This window comes from Ammospiza nelsoni, chromosome 20, assembly GCF_027579445.1.
Source record: "Ammospiza nelsoni isolate bAmmNel1 chromosome 20, bAmmNel1.pri, whole genome shotgun sequence".
NCBI lineage: Eukaryota > Metazoa > Chordata > Aves > Passeriformes > Passerellidae > Ammospiza > Ammospiza nelsoni.
The window spans coordinates 7,974,671-7,994,376 of NC_080652.1; the positions used below are offsets into that span (position 1 = coordinate 7,974,671).

The 19,706-nt window shown below is 43.5% G+C and overlaps 1 protein-coding gene across 1 annotated transcript in view; it reads left to right on the top strand.

The window, feature by feature from the left end:
* CFAP77 (cilia and flagella associated protein 77) overlaps window positions 1-19,706 on the top strand; it is a 58,501-nt gene that overhangs the window by 1,855 nt on the left and 36,940 nt on the right. The window lies entirely within an intron of this gene.

The window sequence follows — 19,706 nt, forward strand, 5'->3', positions numbered from 1 at the left end:
AAAATCTATTGGGGGATTTTGTCAGGCATAGGAAAAAAAGCAGGTTATGCATCAGAACTCACTTGTTCAAATCCACACCTTCTGCTTTCTTCCTTTCCTCTGGATCCCCGAAGTTTGATGGGAAGGAGAACCCTTCCCACTGGGAGTTCTGAGCAATTTTAAATCAATGTTTTAATAAATTAAGAGACAATCTGTATTCCTGCAATCTAGTGAAACTAATCTTGGAGCAAGTTTTAGAAGGAAAAGGTGGTGTTGAATTTCAGTATTCTGGATGATTTCTGTTTTCTCAAGGCTTCCTTGCAGGAGGGTTTGTGCTGGTAGGGATGCGAGGAGATTTGCATCCACCTGGTGCAATCCTGAGCATGGAGTAAGCAGGGTGATAACAGGGACGCTTTCACTCTTGGAACCAGCAGAAATTGCACTTCAGGGTGTGTTCTGCTGAGGTTTGTGCAGTAAGCTTCTGCCACCCCCGCTGCCCTTCCTCCTCCTCCTCCTCCTCCTGCTACTCCCAGCGACCACAAACATCTCTTGGAATCTCCTCCTCCCCAGGACAGCCCTGGCCAGCAGGTGCCAGCCCTGAAGGACACAGAGAAGGTTTAGGAGAAAAGGACAGAAGGTTTGGAGCCAAGTGCAGCTTGCAGGAGTGCTGCTGGCAGCCAAGGGAGGGCATGAGGAGCACACAGCTCCAGCAGCTGCCAGGGAGGGTCTCTGGGCAGCAAATGCACAAAAACCTGAGGCCAGTGGAGATGGACGGGACACTTGGTCCCTGATCCTCCTCCAGATAGCACTTGGACCCTAAACACCATTGCAAGTGTGACAAATCTACTCTGCAGCAGCCAAAGGACATCCTTCTTTCTCTCTGAGTTATTTTATGTATGTTCTGAATGTTGTATCACATATCCAAGCAAGATCCCTGCCCAGGGTGAGCCTCCTGCCTCACTCTGCACAGCCCCAGCTTCCCCACAGGATTTGTCCACACAATCTTATGTGTGGACATATAAAATCATCATCTTCTCACATAAACATTTCTAGGGATGAATGCTCTGTTTCTCTGCTAGAATGTACGTTGTGTTTTAATTAATCAAGGAGTTAATTTAGTTATCAGTACGTATTTGCTGGCAGCATAAAACTGAGGAAAGCATTTCATCTACTGATGCCAGTAAAAATCTGAGCAAAGCATTTTTGGTCTGTTTTCACCAGTAAAAGCCTTAGCCAAGCACTTTTCCAGTACAAACTTACTGAAAACTCCTGTGTTACAAAAATAAACCAGCTCTGGGCAGGAAATAAGAGTTTACCACACTTAACCCTGGAAAGATCAACACAGACTTCAGAAATAGTGACCCACAGCAGTTTGATTACATTTAGATTAATGTCTTCTCTATAATTAAGTTCAAGATATCACTGACAAAGTCATTGTCACCAGCAAGGAGTTGGATTTACCTTCCTTAATGCGTGAAGGTAAATGGGAAATTCAGCCCCAAAGCATCCCCTTACCTGTCCAGGTGGAGCCAGGGGCCACGCAGAGAGCAGGAGCTGCTCTCCAGGAAAAACCCTGAGAAACATCTGGCTCATCTTCAGAGCCCCTGCTGCTGCTCCCAACATGGAAAAGTTGTTCCCAAAGTGGCAGTTCTGAGGAGGAAGAGGAGGAGGAGGATGGTGCTGGTGCTCTGCTGGCCAGGAAAGGCTGGCACCGGGTCCCAGTGCAGGCTGCAGGAGCAGCAGATTTAACAAACAATCGCTGGAATGTGCAGTGTTTATTTTACAAGCTTGTTATTTACATGACAACTGATGCCAGGCTGTCTTTATTGGTCTGAATGCCAGGGCATTTAGGGTTCATTTTCCTAAGCTTTCCTCTACAGCCCCGAGGGCTGGAAATTTTTCTTTTTTTTTTTTTTTTCCAAATGAGATTGAACAGAAGCCACAGGATTCAGGCAATAAAATTTCAGCAGTTACGATCTCCAGAGGAGGAATATAAGATCAAAAAAGCTCCAAAAACCACAGGAACTGACACACTGATGGCCTTGGCTTTGGAATTGCCAGCAAATTAGCCAGGCCAGGAGAGGGAAATGCACTTTTTGGTGAGTGAAGGGGATGAACAGAAAAGCTTTTCCTGGGCTCACCCAGGGATAGCAGCTCCCTATTACTCAAGGAACTCCACTCCCTGTGTGGGTACCAAGTAAAGGCAGAAATCACCCACCACGTTTTTCTTTTTCCTTTCATGCCTATTGAAGCTCACACTGAAGTATTTCTGAGCTGTCTGACTGTCACAGAGCAAGGCACTGCTGGCAGTTGTTGCAAAATCATCTTGATTTCTGGAAAGATCCATAGGATGGACACTACAAAAGGAAGTGGGGCCATTTTGTCAAACTAAAATTGTGTCACATAGTGAAAAAAAAAAAAGAAAACTGTAATTAAGCAGGAGACAAAGCTAGACAAGTGCATGGTGTGAAAAAGAATTTACAACTTTGAGCTGTAAACTGCATCATCACAAACTTCTCTTGGAATAGAAATTACTGACAGGGCAGGTTTTCCATCACTCTGAAACTTTTATTATTGACCTGGACTGTGGCTGCAACAGGGCTTTTACATCTGAATGCTGTGCTTCATCTTTGAGCCTTTAACCCTCAGCTTCCTGGGCAATTTGGGTTTTTATTTTTTAACATTCTCTCCAAATCCACTCATCTCCTTTCTCTCTTCTGGCAGCAGCCTGAGGAGGAGCCAAGGTGAACTGGGCACGGGTGAGGAACGGGACTGACGGGAGGAAAATCCTTTCCTTTGCACAGAGCACCCTCACAGCACAGGGATGTCCCTCTGCTCCCTCAAGGGACCTGGGGCCACAGCCAGGATGTGAACCAAGCTCAGCCAGAGTGCTGGGGTAACTCAGGGTTTGGGTAACTCCCCTCAGGTGTTAGCTTTGATGATTTCAATAACTCAGCTCCCTCCCCTAACCCAAACCTGCTCGCAGCTAATTGGGATCAATGCATTTATTGGGAATTTGCAGAAAGCACAGTTCAGTTTCTGTCTCTCACGGAGCCACAAGTACCATGAGGTGTGTTTGGAATAATGTTGTTTTATTTGGTGTTAATTATTCTCTTTACCTCAAATCACTGCATGTGCTGAACGTCCTGCCTTCTGTGCTTGCTGCTTGGGGACGCTGAGGTTTAATTAGTGTTTATGCAGCATTTTGTGTGCTTATTGCTAATATTATTATATCACAAGTACTATTATATTTTTGCAATCTAAGTTGAGTGTTGTGCTTTTAAAAATGTATTCTGAGATGGCTTTGCTGTGCCTCAATAATTCATTAGAGAAACAAACTAATGAAGGGCTGGTTAGTCAAATAATCATTAGGTTTGGTTCTGAGCTTTCCTTCCAATGCTCTGACTTCTAAGGGTTTTCTTCTCAGCATGAACTCATTTAAGATTTTAAATGAATTATTTGGTACACTAAAAATTAAACTCCTTATGAGCTTTAGTGCCCTCCCATATTTTGCACAGGCACTGCTGAAATAAATAAGGTATTTCCAAGAGGCAAGTAAACATTCTGCACGAATGAAAGTAGTGGGTTTTTCCTCCTGGTTGTTTGAACAGAGGCTCCAAAGTGCCAGCTGTGACTCAGCAGGCAGAGGGACAGCCCCAGCAGCACGGGCCTGGGGAGCTGCTCACTCCCAACATCCACAGGCAGGATGTAAAATCAAGCAAAAGGGCATTTTGATCCTTTATGTGAACAAAACAATGCAAATTGGTGAGACTAATAAGCCCAGAAACATTACAAGGTGAATGCCTTTTATGTTTATGAAAATCTTCTATGTTTATTTGTCTAATACAATGGAAATAAAGCTTCAAAGGCTCTTTGATTTAAAAGTGCATTATTGAAGTCAGCCAGCACAATAATAATGGTTAGACCAAATTGTTGCATTGTGACCCTAATAGAGTGCTGGCAGAGCAGAGAACATTTGTGCAGCCTCTTGCCCGAGTTGGTGGGGATGTAAAAACAAAAATTAAGCCAAAGGATGAGAGGATGTAGGCAGGATAGGGAAAAAACTAAAATTAAATGGGTCACAAATGGATCCATACATTCACAGTGCACCCAGAGCTGCTGCAGGCTATAAATTTTTATGACGAACCTAAAACTCAGGCTTTATTCTCTGAAAGATTTAAGAAACTTTGGGGGAGAGCCACTGCCTGTTTTAGTGCTGCCCCCAAACCACACCAAGCCAAGAGATGATTTTCAGGCTAATTCAAATTGGAGACACCCCAGAGAAAGTCAGGGATATCCCAAATCCCACTGAGGCGTCCTTAACCCACCAACCTTGCTCCAGGGACATCAAACCCAGCAGCAACACCAGAGAGCAGCTAAAATTTGTAACAGCACAGGAATATCTCTGCCCTCTTTCCTCTCCAACCTCAGCTTCCCATTCCAACACCCTCAAAAATTCTCCTTCTTTGGAAGAGGCACCACAAAGTGCCCCTGAGTAAAGCTGGAGGGGGCTCAGTGAGGACAATGCTGGACAAGAGGGCGCTCGGCAGGCAAACAGTTGGTGAAAGGTGAAAAACTCTTTATTTTTAAACCTTTCACACAATAATTCTCTTTTTTTGAGTGCAGAATGTAGAGCAAAGAGAGCAGTTGGCAGCAGTCACAGAGAGCAGCGTTTTCAGCTCCTGATTTTTGGGAGTTTTCAGCTCCTGATTTTTGGGAGTTTTCAGCCACACTTTCTCCAAGGGCAGGTTGCTTTCCATGCAAATTCTTAGAGATGCTCTTATGCCTAATTATTGGATTTCAGAAGCTTTTGTCATCTTGCAGGGATTGTTTTGTTCTTGCTTGGCTGCTCGCATTGTACAGATTAGACAGAACCTGCATTTCTGAGAATATTTTCTTTTTTAACCATTTGTTCTTGATAAAACTGACTTTCCCACTCACATTTATTTGAAGTAGCAAAGATAAATGCAAGTGGGATCTACTACTAGATTTCCAGCAACAGCCTTTAAGAAAACTTCAATATCAAGGGAAATATCTCTAGTTTGATTTGTTTAAGCAAACCAACACGAGGTTTGTGCCTAAAAATCTTACAAGTGAAACCTGATTAAAAATAATAGCGTAACTCCCAGGCTGGGGGGATAAAAAACCCTCAAAGCAAACACAGTGAACCTTGCATTGCTCCATAAAGAGCAAACCAGCCTGAAAAATAACACTGGTTTTAATCAGGAGCTTTGGCTTGCTCGCCCAGGTAGAAGAGCCCCTTTGTTTGCAGCTTTTCAACTTCCTGACTTATTTGCTGTCTCCATCACCCTCCTGGTGGCTCCCAAGGGATTCCAATGGGATGATCAGGACTGTAACTCCATTAATTACCACGTATTACAGTGTGTTAAAGCCTTCAGACAACCAGAAATGCAACTTTCCCTGCAAGGGGAGGCTGGCTGCATTTGTCATCCCTGCTCTGCTCCCGGTGCCGTCCCACCTCTGCCTCCAAAATCAGGCAGCTAAAATCGTTCCCCGCTTAGCCCCAGCCCTGAAAAGCACAGTCCCAGCTCCCACTGGCAGTTAGTTAGCATTTAGATAGGCTGGGACGGGGCTCTGTACAATAGGCATCAAAGCTGAACTCTTGGTGCAGCGAGAGGGATTAATTTCTTTAACCAACATGCCTGATCTGGCCTATCTCATTACCCTGCCTTGTCAGTGTCGATGTTAGATTTGATTGAAGATTATACCATTTAGGCCTTTCCCCTGCTTTCCACAGAAATCAGCCCTATTGAATTGCACATTCTTCCATGGGCCCCTGTCAATACTCAGCGGCCTGAGCCTCTAATTCTGCTTCATTTAAACTTCATCAACTTTTCCAATCAAGTGGAAGGATCTGAAATAGGCTCCGTAAGCAGAAAGGGCCTTTTTCCTTTTGTCAGATAATTTATTCTGTTTTCTCTTTCTCTCCCCCTCGCTTCCCCACCTCTTTCTCTTTTTCTTCTTTTCGCTCCCTTTCCCTGATGCTGAAAATGAGATTACAGTATTTAAATGACTATGATAATCAATCGGGGGACCTTGAGCCGAGATTGAGGTTAATTTTTCTTAGCAGAACAAAGAAGCGTGATGCCATGGGGGATTTGAAGGTGCAATCTGTGTTTCATGCTTGTATTCCTGCTCCCCCCCACCCCAAAACTGCAGTTTTAGGAGTCTTTTCTTGTTACTAACTATGCAGTTGTTGTGATTTTTAAGAGGAGAGGAGAAATGTAATTTCAGGGCTGATAAATAGCTAACAGCCTTCAATCAACGATTTTAATAGGAAAAAACAATTCACTTACATGGAAACACTGCAGATCTAATGAAAGTGTTATCATTACCTTATTTATTTTTAAATACACTTAGAATAATTTTCTGCAGTGCTAGGAATAGTCCTTCCTGCCTGCACAGCAGAGTTGGGAACTTTTAACTGAATACTCCTTTTACTCAGCCACCCTTCCTACTTAGCAGCTTCCTTGGCTGCTTGGAAAAAAGTTGATGCTTTTGTCATGATTTTGCTAATCAGAAATGGAATCGCTTATGTTCATCTCAGAAGCTGCCTGGAAATGGCTTGTTAAGTCTTTAGATGATGTATTTTTGGTTGTAACACGCCAGCATTCGCTCACCTGGATCTTTCCCATTCCCTGCTCTGGAAGAGAGAAAGAGAAAAATATGCATTTCTTTGCTTCCATCCCAGCTGTCTTGTCAGTGCTGTTTTACATGCTGCCACCCAATGTTATCTTTTATTTGTGTCAGGAGAGAGGATTTGACAAGTTCAGTATACAATGTTCATTTGGCAAGGCAAATTTTTCATACCAATTTTGAGTAGAAAATGAAACCATCTTTCAACACAATGAGCGACATCATTTTTGGACAGACTTATTATGAGAAGAAGAATTGCAAAACTTTATTTCCCTGCACGCTGCAGGAGAAAAACAAACCAGGAAATGAGACATTTAAACAAACAAACAAACAAAAAACCCAAACATGTATGAATGTTTGAGGCCATCAGTTTGTTTTAGAAATAAAAAATAACCACCAGCTGCTGTCAGGTAGCTGTGGCCTCCTTTTTGTTAATCAGATGCTGCTGAATTTGGTTGCATCATAATGTAGCTTTGTTTCAAACCTTTTAAGCTCTCAGATAACTGGGGAAGGCAGACCAGGTTGACTTTAGAAGTTTTTCAGCTTTTGCCAAGCAAAACAACATTGGAGGTTTGGGAAGGGGCTCAGGGCTTGAGAGAGGGAGGGTCCAGGGGCATTTTAAGGTGCTTTGCCTCCACCCAGAATCTCAAATGCAACTTCTGGCTGTACTTAATACTCTGAACGAGCCAATTAATGGAAAAATCTCATTGTGAGTTGTGTTGTCCCACAGCAGGTTCCTTGGGGATGAGGGTTTGTGTCTGACAAAGAGCTTCTATGGCCAGGGCTGGCTGTGCCACTGCAGAGTGAGGGCCCAGGACCCTTAAATGGATATTGCCTGAGGAACACCATGCATTAAAAAGGGCTGTCAAAGCTTCACTGGGTGACAAATTCATTTTAGCCCCCAGGACCCTGCAGGGTTGGGAGGTGCAGCCTGAGAGCTGCGTGGGATTGGGCTGAATATCTTCCATGTCCTCAGCCCCTGGTGGGAATTGATGCTCTTTGGTGCTCCAGCTTTGCCCCTCTGTGAATTTTACCCCTCCAAAAAGCAGCAGCAGCCCCAAAATGTTCAGCCCCATAGACGTGGAAGAAGCTGTGTTTCAGGCAGTGTTTTGCTCTAAGAGTTTTTTCTCTGCGAATTTTATCCCCCAAAAGAGCAGCAGCAGCCCCAAAATGTTCAGCCCCACAGACATGGAAGGAGCTGTTCATATTTCAGGCAGTGTTTTGCTCTAAGAGTTTTTTCTCTGTGAATTTTACCCCAAAAAAAACAAGATGTTCAGCCCCATAGATGTGGAAGGAGCTGTGTGTGTTTCAGGCAGTGTTTTCCTCTAAGAGTTTTTTCTCTGTGAATTTTACCCCCCAAAAATCAGCAGCAGCAGCCCCAAAATGTTCAGCCCCACAAACATGGAAAGAGCTGTTCATATTTCAGGCAATGTTTTGCTCTAAGAGTTTTCTCTGTGAATTTTACCCCTCAAAAAAGCAGCAGCAGCCCCAAAATGTTGAACCCCACAGGCAGAGTTTTCTCTGTGGATTTCACCCCAACAAAAGCAACAGCAGCCCCAAAATGTCCATCCCCACAAACATGGATGGAGCTGTGTGTGTTTCAGACAGTGCTTTAAAGTTTTCTCTGTGAATTTCACCTCAATAAAAGCAGCAGCAGCCCCAAAATATTCAGCCCCACAGATGTGGAGGGAGCTGTGTGTGTTACAGGCAGTGTTTTGCTCTGAGAGTTTTTTCTCTGTGAATTTTACCCCCCAAAAATCAGCAGCAGCAGCCCCAAAATATTCAGCCCCACAAACATGGAAGGAGCTGTGTGTGTTACAGGCAGTGTTTTGCTCTGAGAGTTTTCTCCGTGAATTTTACCCTCAAAAAACCAAAATGTTCAGCCCCATAGACGTGGAAGGAGCTGTGTGTGTTTCAGGCAGTGTTTTGCCCTAAGAGTTTTCTCTCTTTAAGCAAATGTTGACTCACCAAGGGGAAATTAAAACTCCATTAGACATTGCCACACTGCAGAACAGACCCCATTACAGTGGTTGAGCTGCAATTAATTGGTTTCCTCAGATATCACTTAATTCTGGGATGGCACGGAGAGATGGGAAGGACAAGGCTGATCTAAACAATAATTTCCTAAAATAACATAATCTAAATAAACTAATGAAGTGATTACATAGTTATTAATATAATATGAAGAAGAGTCAGAAGAAAATATTGGGTATATAACAATTTAGAAAGAACAGTAGAGTTAATACCATTCTGGTTAGACTCATCATGAGGCAATCAGCATTTGTGCTTAGGGATGGATGCTGGTTTTGCAGATTAATTATATTTTGTGCTAAAAGCTGCCATTTCAAAGTATTTTTTTTGGTCTGTTGTTCATACTCAACTTTTCAACACCCAGATGGAAGAGACCACTGCCTGTGAGGCACTGCAGGTTTGGGGGTTGTTTTGTTTTTTAAGTAAAGTTAATTTTGGATTAAGAAATGTAAAGCAAAACAACCCTAAAACCAGACTCCCTTGTGTGCAGATAGAATAATCAGCAATTGGAAAATATTGTGGCCTTGGGAGGGCTCTCCCAGGCAGTCTCTGTGCAGAGAGGCAGTGGGGAGCTGCATGCTGGGGGTGCCTTGGGTGCTCTGGGGGTCCCCAGGGCCAGGCAGGGTCCCCCCAGCCTGGGCCATCCCCACAGAGCTCCTCTGAGCATCAGCAGGGTAGAGAAAGTATTTGGCTTCAGGAGAATAAATAACTAGGCCTTATAAGTCATTAAAAATGTATTACAAGAAAAATACAGCGCAGCTATAAATAGAAAACAAAGCAGCTCCTATATAAACTTTTACAATTGCTGCTACTCAGACTATTTTTCACTGTCTGGTTGTGAGTGAGTTTAGCATCTGTGATCTCTGGGGGCTGAGATCCCTGGGAGCTGCAGCTCTCCTGGCAGTGCTGTGGCCTCTGCAGGGCTCCCCCAGCTTGGGAGATGAGTTTGGGTGGCAGGAGCTCAGGAGTGACTGCTCAGCCTGGCTGAGGCTCTGGTCAGTCCCAAACTGGAACTTCAGTTCCCTCCCTTCCCTTTTAAAATACTTTAATGTGTATTTGTGACAGTCTGGCATGTAGCAGTTACTTCCATAAAAGATATCACCTGTCCCTCCACAGATCCAGACCTTAATATGAAATAAACTCCATACAGCAAGGCAGTAATCATTCAGGGATGCATCATTACTGTCTCCCTTTTGGTTATTACTTAAAATAGTTCACATAGGTAACATCAAGCACTCCGAATAATTTTTAAAAACCTTTGTGAAGGAACAGACATGGCTTTTGAAGAAGCCAGTATTATCTCCACATTGTGCTCAGCTGAAGTCAGGGTGAGTTTGTTTTCAGGGCAGATGAACTGCACTTTGTGCTTTCACACTTCAGTGTTAAAGAGTTTTCATCATCTGGTCTGATTTTCTTTTTGTCATGTCAAGCAATAAAGTGGAAGAATTTGGTGGTTGATACACCTTAATGCAAAGATGTATTAACTTTATTCTGCTGGTATCCACAGCAAAGGTACCTCAAAATTACCTCAAATTTCAACTAAATTCAGCTGTGTGATGCTCTGACTTTGAAAAATCAAATCCTGACTGTGACCCCACCATAAATGCTCCACCACAGAGTACTCTCAGCACTGAAACTCCCTCATGTACCTAACGGGGTGTTCCAAGGGAAGGACTGAGCTGCCTTGGCTGCACAGTGATGAACAATTAGAGGTTTCAGGACCCAGGTGTAATGAAGAATCCACAGTTAAATATTCAGGTCAGGGAAAGTAGGCCACAGATCTAAATGGTGAATCCTAATAATCCTAATGGAATCTTAAAAACCCTAACAGAGTCGTGGTGGAGGACATTTTGTGCAGCTCACATCTTAAGAAATGTGATGTTTTCCTGTCTGAGACATCTTGGGCTGCATCAAATCCCTGATTGCAATGTGGTGACTCCAACTTGTTTGAAAATAAAAATGAGCACTGCAGTGGGGTCACTCACACCTTTGTTGGTGTAGGGGAGAGCAAATGAGCTCTTCAGGATATGCACCCTCAGATGTGGAAACTGCTGGCTGGAAATGCTGGCTGAGGGCTTCTTAAAGAGCAGACCCATTGGGCTAATTTCTAAAAAAATGTGAAATTCAGCAAGCCATAACTGGAAAAAGCAATTTACTTTCCATTAAATGTGGGCTTTTGCTTTGTTTTCTTTCTAAACTCTCAAAATCCTCTTTTCTAAAACACTTCCACCATCCTCCTCCAGCTGGGTCTTCTTGCTCACCCCCTCCTGCAAGGCTGTCAGCATCCCACAGTCCCTGTAATTTTGGAATTTAACAAGTAATTCTAAATTGGGATGCTGGAAAAGCTGTGATCGTATCTACCGTGTCTATCCTATCAGGTGTGGTTCTGTGCTTTCCCTGCCCTGAAAACAAAAGGGAAGAGAGTTGAACACATGGTATCCTCAACTAGAAAGGACTTTGCTGTAAGAGGATATTGAGTTGTTTTGTAAAGCCCAATATTACGCTTGAATTATGCCTGAAAAAGGAGAAAGGACATTGTTAAAGAGCCCTAAACATTGACCATAGTGGATCTTCTTTCTTCCAAGCCCTTCAGCAGCGTTGTTTTTGGCTGGTAATGATTTGGTATTGTATTTATAAGCCGTCAGGGTAATCCAGAGAGCAGCAGGAGGGGCAGTTGCCTTAAATAAAGCTTTACAATGCTGCTAATTAAAATGATCCTTCCTCTCCCTGTGATGACTAATGAGACAGAAAGAAGAACCAGGGAGGGTTAATGAAAATGTTGCCGTGAGATTCCCTATTTTTAATTGGTCTTTGTAATGTTTTAATCTTCTTTATGGCGTGGGGGTGGAAATGGAGAAATTTTCTTTTGCCTTTCTTGCACCGTGTAGCACGTGGCATTTGAAACATCCAGTTCTAGCTTTGTATCAGGAGTCTGTAACCACATCTCTGAGGCAGAGTGTAGCCTTGAGAAGGAAGAAGCAATTTCAGACTTAACTGAGACCAGAAAGAAGAAATGTGAGAGCTGGTTTTAAGCTCAAGCTTCCAAAGGGAGCTCCAAGGGAGCATCCGTACCCTGAGGACTGGGGCTAAGATCTATTGTGAAGGATTGGCACTGATGCTCAATAGTATTTACAGCTTTAGGTCATGATGCTCTGTTAAATGCAATATTTATCCCATGAGCATGTCACAGTTCACCTCAGATGTCAAGAATTCAATTAATATTCTATTTAATAGAACACACCATGACCTAACCTTTTAATACTCTTAGTGCGTCTGAGCCCTCCTTATTAGTGTCACTTTCCAACTTTCCCTCTCAGCTGATGCATCTCACAACAACTGGGATGGGGAAATTGGGAGCAGGGGGAGAGGGGAAGAGATTTAAATTACTTTTGGACCTCACTGTGAGGATTCAGCAGCTTTATCCTCTGTAAAACCTGGCTCCCAGGGGTTTAGCACACCCTGCTTTCCCCATTTTCAAGGGTTGACTTTCTGCAAGTTCCAACTTTGTGTCGATTCAAGCCCACAAAAGGCACTGCCAAATTTTTCATGGTTTGAGCTGATCCAGTTTCAAACAGCATTGCCCCTGCCTCACATCACATTATCGAGCTGGGGATCAGGGGGAAGCATTCATGTGAGCAACACCTGCAGGATTCAATCTCTGCCTTCAGATTTTGTCTGTGTGCTCTGGGGGTGAGTTGTAAATACCCTGGGACTGGGAAATCAGCACTGCAGAGATTTCCCTGTCTCAGGAAGTGAGATCCCTTGGATGCACCGTGATTTTACAGATCAGAATGGAAAATTAGAGGGCTCCTTCAATGAGCAAACAGGGCAGCCCAGTTCCAGTGTTTGTGGTGGAAATCAGAGCCTCAGAAGCAGCTTTTGCCATCCTTGTGTCACCTCTAATGAGCTACCAGCAGAAAGCCATAAAAACCAGTAAATTGTGTGTTTTCAGATCAGATGAATTAGAAGACAGGCTTAGTAATCTGGTGGGATTTATAGCAAGCTTTTTTAAAGAACAGAATTAATTTTAAAAACTCCTAATTGGGATCTGCTTCAGGCTGATATTTTCCTGTGCGAGACCTGCGTGACACATTAGAAATGGAAAGAGCTTGAAAGCAAATAAGTGTTTTAAATTACTCTGTGCTGTTGTAGCCTTTAAATTTTGAGAAGAATTAAACAGCAAAGTGTTTTTTGAAGGCAGGAGTTGCCTGCCTTGAGGCAGGAGGGCAGGATGGGTTTTGCACAGAGAACACCTGGGAAGGGGCCACGCTATTACCACCCCTGTGATTTCAGCAAGATTTGTTGGGAAGATCAACCAATAAATACAGAGGCTGTACTGCAGCTCCTTAGAGTGGGAGGAAGAACAGACATTGTGCCAGATATTTTCATGCAACTATATTCATTATTTATGCAGAAGAAGAGATATTTCAGGAAAACAGAGCTGAACCATGAGTGACAAGGTATCTTTACAGAGCGTAGGGTGCAGGAAAATTGCACTGGGGTTGACAGCTTTTTAATGTAGAGTCTCTATTTCACTGAATTACTGCATGTTGGCATTTCAAAAGTACAAGATGACCTATTTATTAGCTGTGAATCAAACAGAAATTACATGCTAGAAAATAAAAAAGTTGTATGTTTCTTCCAGCTGGTAAGATGCTTATCCTACAGAAATAATATATACAGAGAGGAAAACCTGGAAACAAAGGATCATCAATCACAAGGCACTAAATTTAACGTTGTAGGACCTGTATTTGTCATATAATATTGCAATCATATGTGCTTGTTCCCTTACATGTGATGTAATATTAAATGTATGTGTGTCATAATACTTTAAAATTTCACTACCCCAGTTCTGCTTAGGTTCCTATCACCCTCTTCCCTTTTGGAGAGGGAATAGTGGCTTGGAAACTTGGCTTTAACATTAATATGCTTTAAATGGGCAGTGCCAGAACCTCAGGAGGAAGGTTACCAGCTACCAAACTGAATATTAGAAACTGCCAGGCCATGCAGATGGAACATTTCCCTGTGGAAGGGGCAAAAGTGGGAGGAAAAACTGACAAAAGAGCCCAAGTAGTGGCCCTGCACTTTGCTAGAGGCAGGTGCCACATCTGAATGAAATACCAACAGCATGCTAGTTGAAGAGTGGAAATTCAGCTTTCCCTGGGAAGTTTGATACCTTGGATCTGAACAAAGGGCCAAAAGCAAAAGCTACAATTGTTGGATTTTCCAACTGACATTCAAATGAAGGTGGAGCAAATTTCTGCATTCTCTACCCTCATGATCCTACATAAACAATTTGCAGGAGCAAAAATATCCAAGCACAAATCTAGAGCAGTGTCAAATGTAGCTTTATGAGTGTATTTCATGTACCTTTTAGCTCAGAAAGGAAATAATTTTATATACTTCCATTTTTCACTCCAAGTATCACCATCAATATGAAGAGTAAACACTACTTAGGAAAGTCCAGACGAATTTGTATCACATACATAGTGGCTATGTTTTTAAAAAGAATTAAAGCAAAAACCACAAGTTGGCTGTGGTTGCTGCCAGGTTTTTTCTCAAACCTGGCAGTTTTGTACTCAAATCCATTCTGGAGCAGCAGCTTCCAAAACCAGGGCTCTATTATACCCCAGCCACTATGGCCAAGAGCACCAAACTCATCCTGACTTTGCAATAACCATGTCCTGAAGAGGGAAAATGAGCAATAACCTTCCAAAACAATTATAATTTCTGCTAATCCATCCATGTGGCAGGAAAGGGGAGGACAGCATTAAAAACTGCTGCTCCAGAAAGAAATAAAGAGAAAGAAGAATAGAACAAAAATTCCTGTTGACCCATTAGCAGAGGCACGTGGCGAATTTGATAAAGGCACCTTTGGTTCTGCCATTTTCCCCTTTTGGGAATCTAAAACAATCTTTCACCAACCTTGAAGTCAAATCAGCTTTGTAATTGATCAGCACCACTTGGATATATCTATTTTTACATATATATATATTATCAATGTAATTTCAGGCTTATCACTACAGTGCCTGCTTCCTCACAATAGCTGGATAAAGCTTATTTTTAAATACATGCTGATCCAGGTACATTTTCAATAGAAGCAGGGCAGTTATTTCAGCTTTGCAAATTCATTCCAAGTGAACACATAGGATCTTGGGGGAGAAAAAAAAAATCTATACATTAGAAACATTTAATTGACCACTTGATGTTATCCCAGTCCCTCTGTGTTGAATCCTGAATGGTAAAACTTAACATGACTCTTTTTTTTTTGCTTGAATTATCCTCCTGCTCTTGCATATATACAAGCTACGTGCTCTAATTCAAGAGCCATCCATTTGTCTTAGTAATTTATCTCATTTCCTTTGGAATGGTGTCCCTCAGTGGCTCAGAGAAAGTGGAGCGGTTGTTTTAATAGATTTGAGTTTTATCTGCCTCTCTATTTGCAGCAGGGCATAATAATAATAAATTATGATACTAATAAGTAGGTTGTGCAGAATGGACTACAGTGGTACCACTTCCCTCCCCCTCCAAAAAAGTAATTTATGGGTACATTCTTGTGACTTTAGGGGTGTAATAAATTATCAGGGTTCGTTTTTCCATCCAATTTGAGGCAGTGCAGCTGTGTTTTGCAAGCAATAAACTCTCTTGTTGTATTTCTTAGCTAAGCACTGAAAAACACTGTGTGATTTTTTTTTTTCCTCCCTTCCCAATTATTGTTGCAACGCCTGGTAGCTTCTCTGTAGTTAAGGGTTTGCCAGTGCTTCTATTATAAACCTCAATTTTCCGGGGCCTATAACTTTGCTCTTTTAAATCATAGAGGGCTAGGACTTGGTGTACATCTCTGTCAATCTGGATGCTTTTTTTGTTCAAGGAGAAAAAGGCACATTTTTTTAAGGAGTCCAGACCCCAAAATGTGAGCCATGTGTGGAAGTCAGAGACACATGGATGTGCTCAGCTGGAAACGCTTGAATACCTTTTCAGCTCCTGACAAGCCTAGGATCCCTCTTGTTTTGGGCACGTCCTGGGGCAATGTTTGGATGTTAATTACACTTCTGACAATGTACAAGAAGGGCAGCACCCTGTGCCACTTTCCTGCTGGAGGTTTGGGGATCAAGGACGAGTGAGCCACGTGCAGGAGCTGCCTCCTTAAAGGTAATGCCCTGCTGTTGAGAGCTGGCCCAGGGTTCAGGATGCTGAAAATACAGAGGGACTAAAGGAAACTGCAGCAATTCACCCTTCCCCAGCAGCCTCAGCCAACTGCATCGACCAAAGTATGGTCAGAGGGTCTCTGCATCCAAGGAGAGGTTAAGAGCCTGCTGGGCCTGGCTCCCATTGCCATTCCTGCCCTCTTTGCATTCAGCCTGACACAAGCAAGGGTCAAAGAAGGAAGGAAGGAAATGAGAATATACAACAGCAGAATTGCACAGTGTCTGCAGCAACCTCAGAGAGCCAGGGCTGGGAGAGCAGAGAGTGTCCAGCTCTGGCAGGGAATGGTGCAATTCCTTCCCCCTCTGCAAAACCTCAATGGATGGGGCAAAAACCCACCTGATTTTCCAACACTGCTTTGTCCAGGTGCAATTTTACCTGCATTAGGGAGCCAAATACCCCCTAACACAAGGGAGTAAAAATGATTTTGGGTTTCCAGGGTGTTCTTAGGGGGGAACCATGGAGGGAAGGAGCAGCTCTGAGCCCTTTTGTGCAGGCTGCTCCTCCAGCTGCTCATCTCAGGCTGCACAGCTCAGACTAATGCTGCTGCTGCTGCTAAAGCTGCCTCTACGTGAGCAGCAATTAAGCTGTGAAGTCAGCCTCTTAATATTATGTTAACATAGTTCAGTATATTAAATGTAAAACAAGTCATAATTTTTAAAGGTACCTTGGCTTACTGAGTTTAAATGAAGGCAGCAGTAGGACTATCACAGCCATATGCAAATCACCTGCATTTTAAAGCTAACAATAGATTTTGCTTTATTGTTTTGGCATTTAACCAGTGGGAAAATAATAAATTAAGCCACATGGGGAATCCCTGGTGCTTTTACAAACTGAAGCAGTGCCCATTTGGAGAGAGAACATTCCCCATCTTTCTCCCCAGCTGCATTTCTCTTAACCCACCACCTTATTAAAGCTTATAGGGCAAAATTCTCTTCTCATATTCCTCTGGCAGCTCTTAGTCCACATTCAGCTCTCCCTACCTTCCCAGCTGTCTTTCATCCTGCCAGCTCACTCTGCAGACAGCAAAGAAGAGCAAAGACTGGCTGGGCCATGGGGAGTCAGAAGAGAGATTTTGTCATAGTTTTAGGAAGGTTACAATAGCTATTAGAGCATGGATGATTTTTCTGCTTGTGGTAATAGGGGATGCAGCTACCAGAGCAAGGTCCATGGGAGAGGCAGCTGCATCAAGCACTGGTCAGCAGAGCAATGGATCCATGCAGGATCCCAAACAGGGATGCAGCTGCCTGGTGTGACCACCATGGCTCTCTGGAGCCAAAGGAAAGAAGGGGTTGAATGTTTTAACAAGATGACCTCTCTTGTTTGAAGCATTTTTAAAAATATTTTTAGAAAACTAATTGTATTTTCGTTTTAACTCGCCCAGCTCTTACTGGTCAAAGCCCTGAGCCAAAAGTTAGGCTCAGCCATGAGGGTCACAGAATTATAGAATATCTCAGGGTGGAAGAGACCCAGCAGATGGTTTGCATGGACAGGTGTTGGTCCTACCAGTGGCAATGTTTGGCTCTGTTATCAACAGTGAGACATGGAGCTGAAAGCAGATCTTGTCATGGATGGCATCCTGGATGTGTCTTCTCCAGGCCATGTTTTTACAAAGTCACCAAAATGAAAATTCAGCCCCTGATTGCCCGCACAGCTCCTCTGTGAGAACAAGCACAGCCCTTCCTTGTGCAGAGCAGCTCACCACGTGCTTGTTTCCTGTGTCAGCTGTGGGAAGGATCAATTATGCACATCCATGAACATCCCCTGCACCTGCATTCCCCCAGGAACCTTTTACCAACACCAAAGGATGGAGCAGAAATCAGGAACCAAGGCAAACCAGGCAGCCTAAAGTGAACACAGCACTGCAGCATTAACTGGCAACAGCAAATTGCCAGGCAGAGTGAAAATTTAAACAACAGGAACACAGAGAAATGCTTTGAATGGAAACCTACAAACCTCAGAGAAGTTTGGGATGTGCCTGGGGATAATTGTTCAGCTTCCCTCTCATGGCTCTGCACAATCTCTCAGAAAAGCCCCTGTGGTCTTGCCACACACGTCTGTTTTCTGTCAAATCTGCTGTTTGTCCTACTCAGTGCATTTCATCAGAGGTGTGTGAGGTTTGCTCTCACATCCACTGCACGTGGGGAGATGGGAGGCAGAAGGTTTGTGCAGCCCTGTGAATACATGAAGCACTCCACAAGGATTATGGTTATTTTCATAATAATTCTCCAGCCCTGCCTACGTTTGAAGTCAGGGATGTCTGGAGCTGAACCAGACAAGCAGAACACACACAAAAGCCCAATTAGCTCTGTATCACTAAAGCTCTTACAAACCCTAATGCATTCATCATTGTAGAACTAAGAGATGAGCATTGGGCTGTGCTCCTGCCTCAGTTCAGTCGGGTTTTAACTTGACTGATGCTGAGAGTTCTGTGATGAATCTCCTCCATTCACCTCCACTTGCAGGAGAGGAAACAGAGACAAAGGCAGAGCACCCCACTGGCCACCCTGACCTCATTCATGAAGTCCCTTTATAAAAACTGACCAAGTCTTAGCTCAGGTCCAGAGAAGCATCAATCCTTCATGCAATGCTTTCTGTTACCCCATTACAAAATCTAGATGTTGCTCAAAATCATGGAAAGTCTAAATAAGACATGAGACTAGACAGGGAAAGGCTCAACAGCAAAATAAGTGTTTGGTTCTGTAACAGATGCACAAGCACACAAAAGCAAGCTGGCTTTAGGTAGACCTTTTCAGATTACTTGAACATGTCTTTAAAAAACTGGATTAAAATACAGATTCCCCCTATTATTTTTCAATAACACAAGCGCAGCACAGAACAACTCACTAGTGCCACAAACTACTTTTTCATTCCTGTTTTTTGTTTCATGCTTCAATATCTTCTTCCAGCTGCTCATGTCTCCTTTTTTTTTTTCCCCTTCTCCTCACTTTGATCTATTAGTTTTCCCCAGAAATGGGGTTTATAAATCATTGTAATGCAGCCCTGGGAAAGACGGTGCTTAGTGCAGGGAGAAATACATTGCAGCTAACAGCCACGGCAGGGAGGAAAGCTCTCACCTCGGAGAGGGGCTTTGGCGACAGGTTACGGATGGCTCTGGGTTATTTTATGTCTGCATTCCTGCCAGCAGGGGCAGGGCCACAGGGAGAGCTGCCTGCACCCCTCCGCTATATTTCAACCTTCCTTCTGCAGGCAAAAACAAACCGCCCTGGGGCTCAGGAGGGAAAGGGAGAGAGGGACAAATTGGTAAAAGAAAGGGGAGGGGAGGCAGGACAGGTGGGGATGGATCGTTGGGTTCCTGCTTTTGCCCCATCGCATCTTTTTTGTAAAAAATAAAAAGAAGGTTTGTGTCCCTTGCACCCTGAAAAGATGCTAATTTCATCCAGGTCCCATCCATTGGCAGCAATGGCAGGATCCAGCTCGCCCAGGGGCATTTCCACCCCTTTTGCCATGGCTTTTGTGTTCCCATTTTGTACTGGGGAAACTTCCCAGGACAATGCTGAGCCCACAGGAGCCACCCCTCCAGTGCTTCCCCACTTTGATCCCCATAACAGCAAATGCAGATGTTGTTTTGTTGTTCAGAAGTCTTTTTGTATTTGAAACCTAAGGGCTGAGCTTCTCTCCCCAGTCAGGATTTTGAAAGTTGTCTATTGTTATTAAAAATATCATCTAGGATAGAAGATGGGAGCAGTGCAAGGCTGGGCACAGGTCGCAGGGTCATCTCAAAACAGCCTTTCCAAGCCAAATTGGTGGAAGGGCTGTTTAAGTGGTTGTGGCACAACACTGTGGCCAACAGACATCCCCTGAGTCTCCTC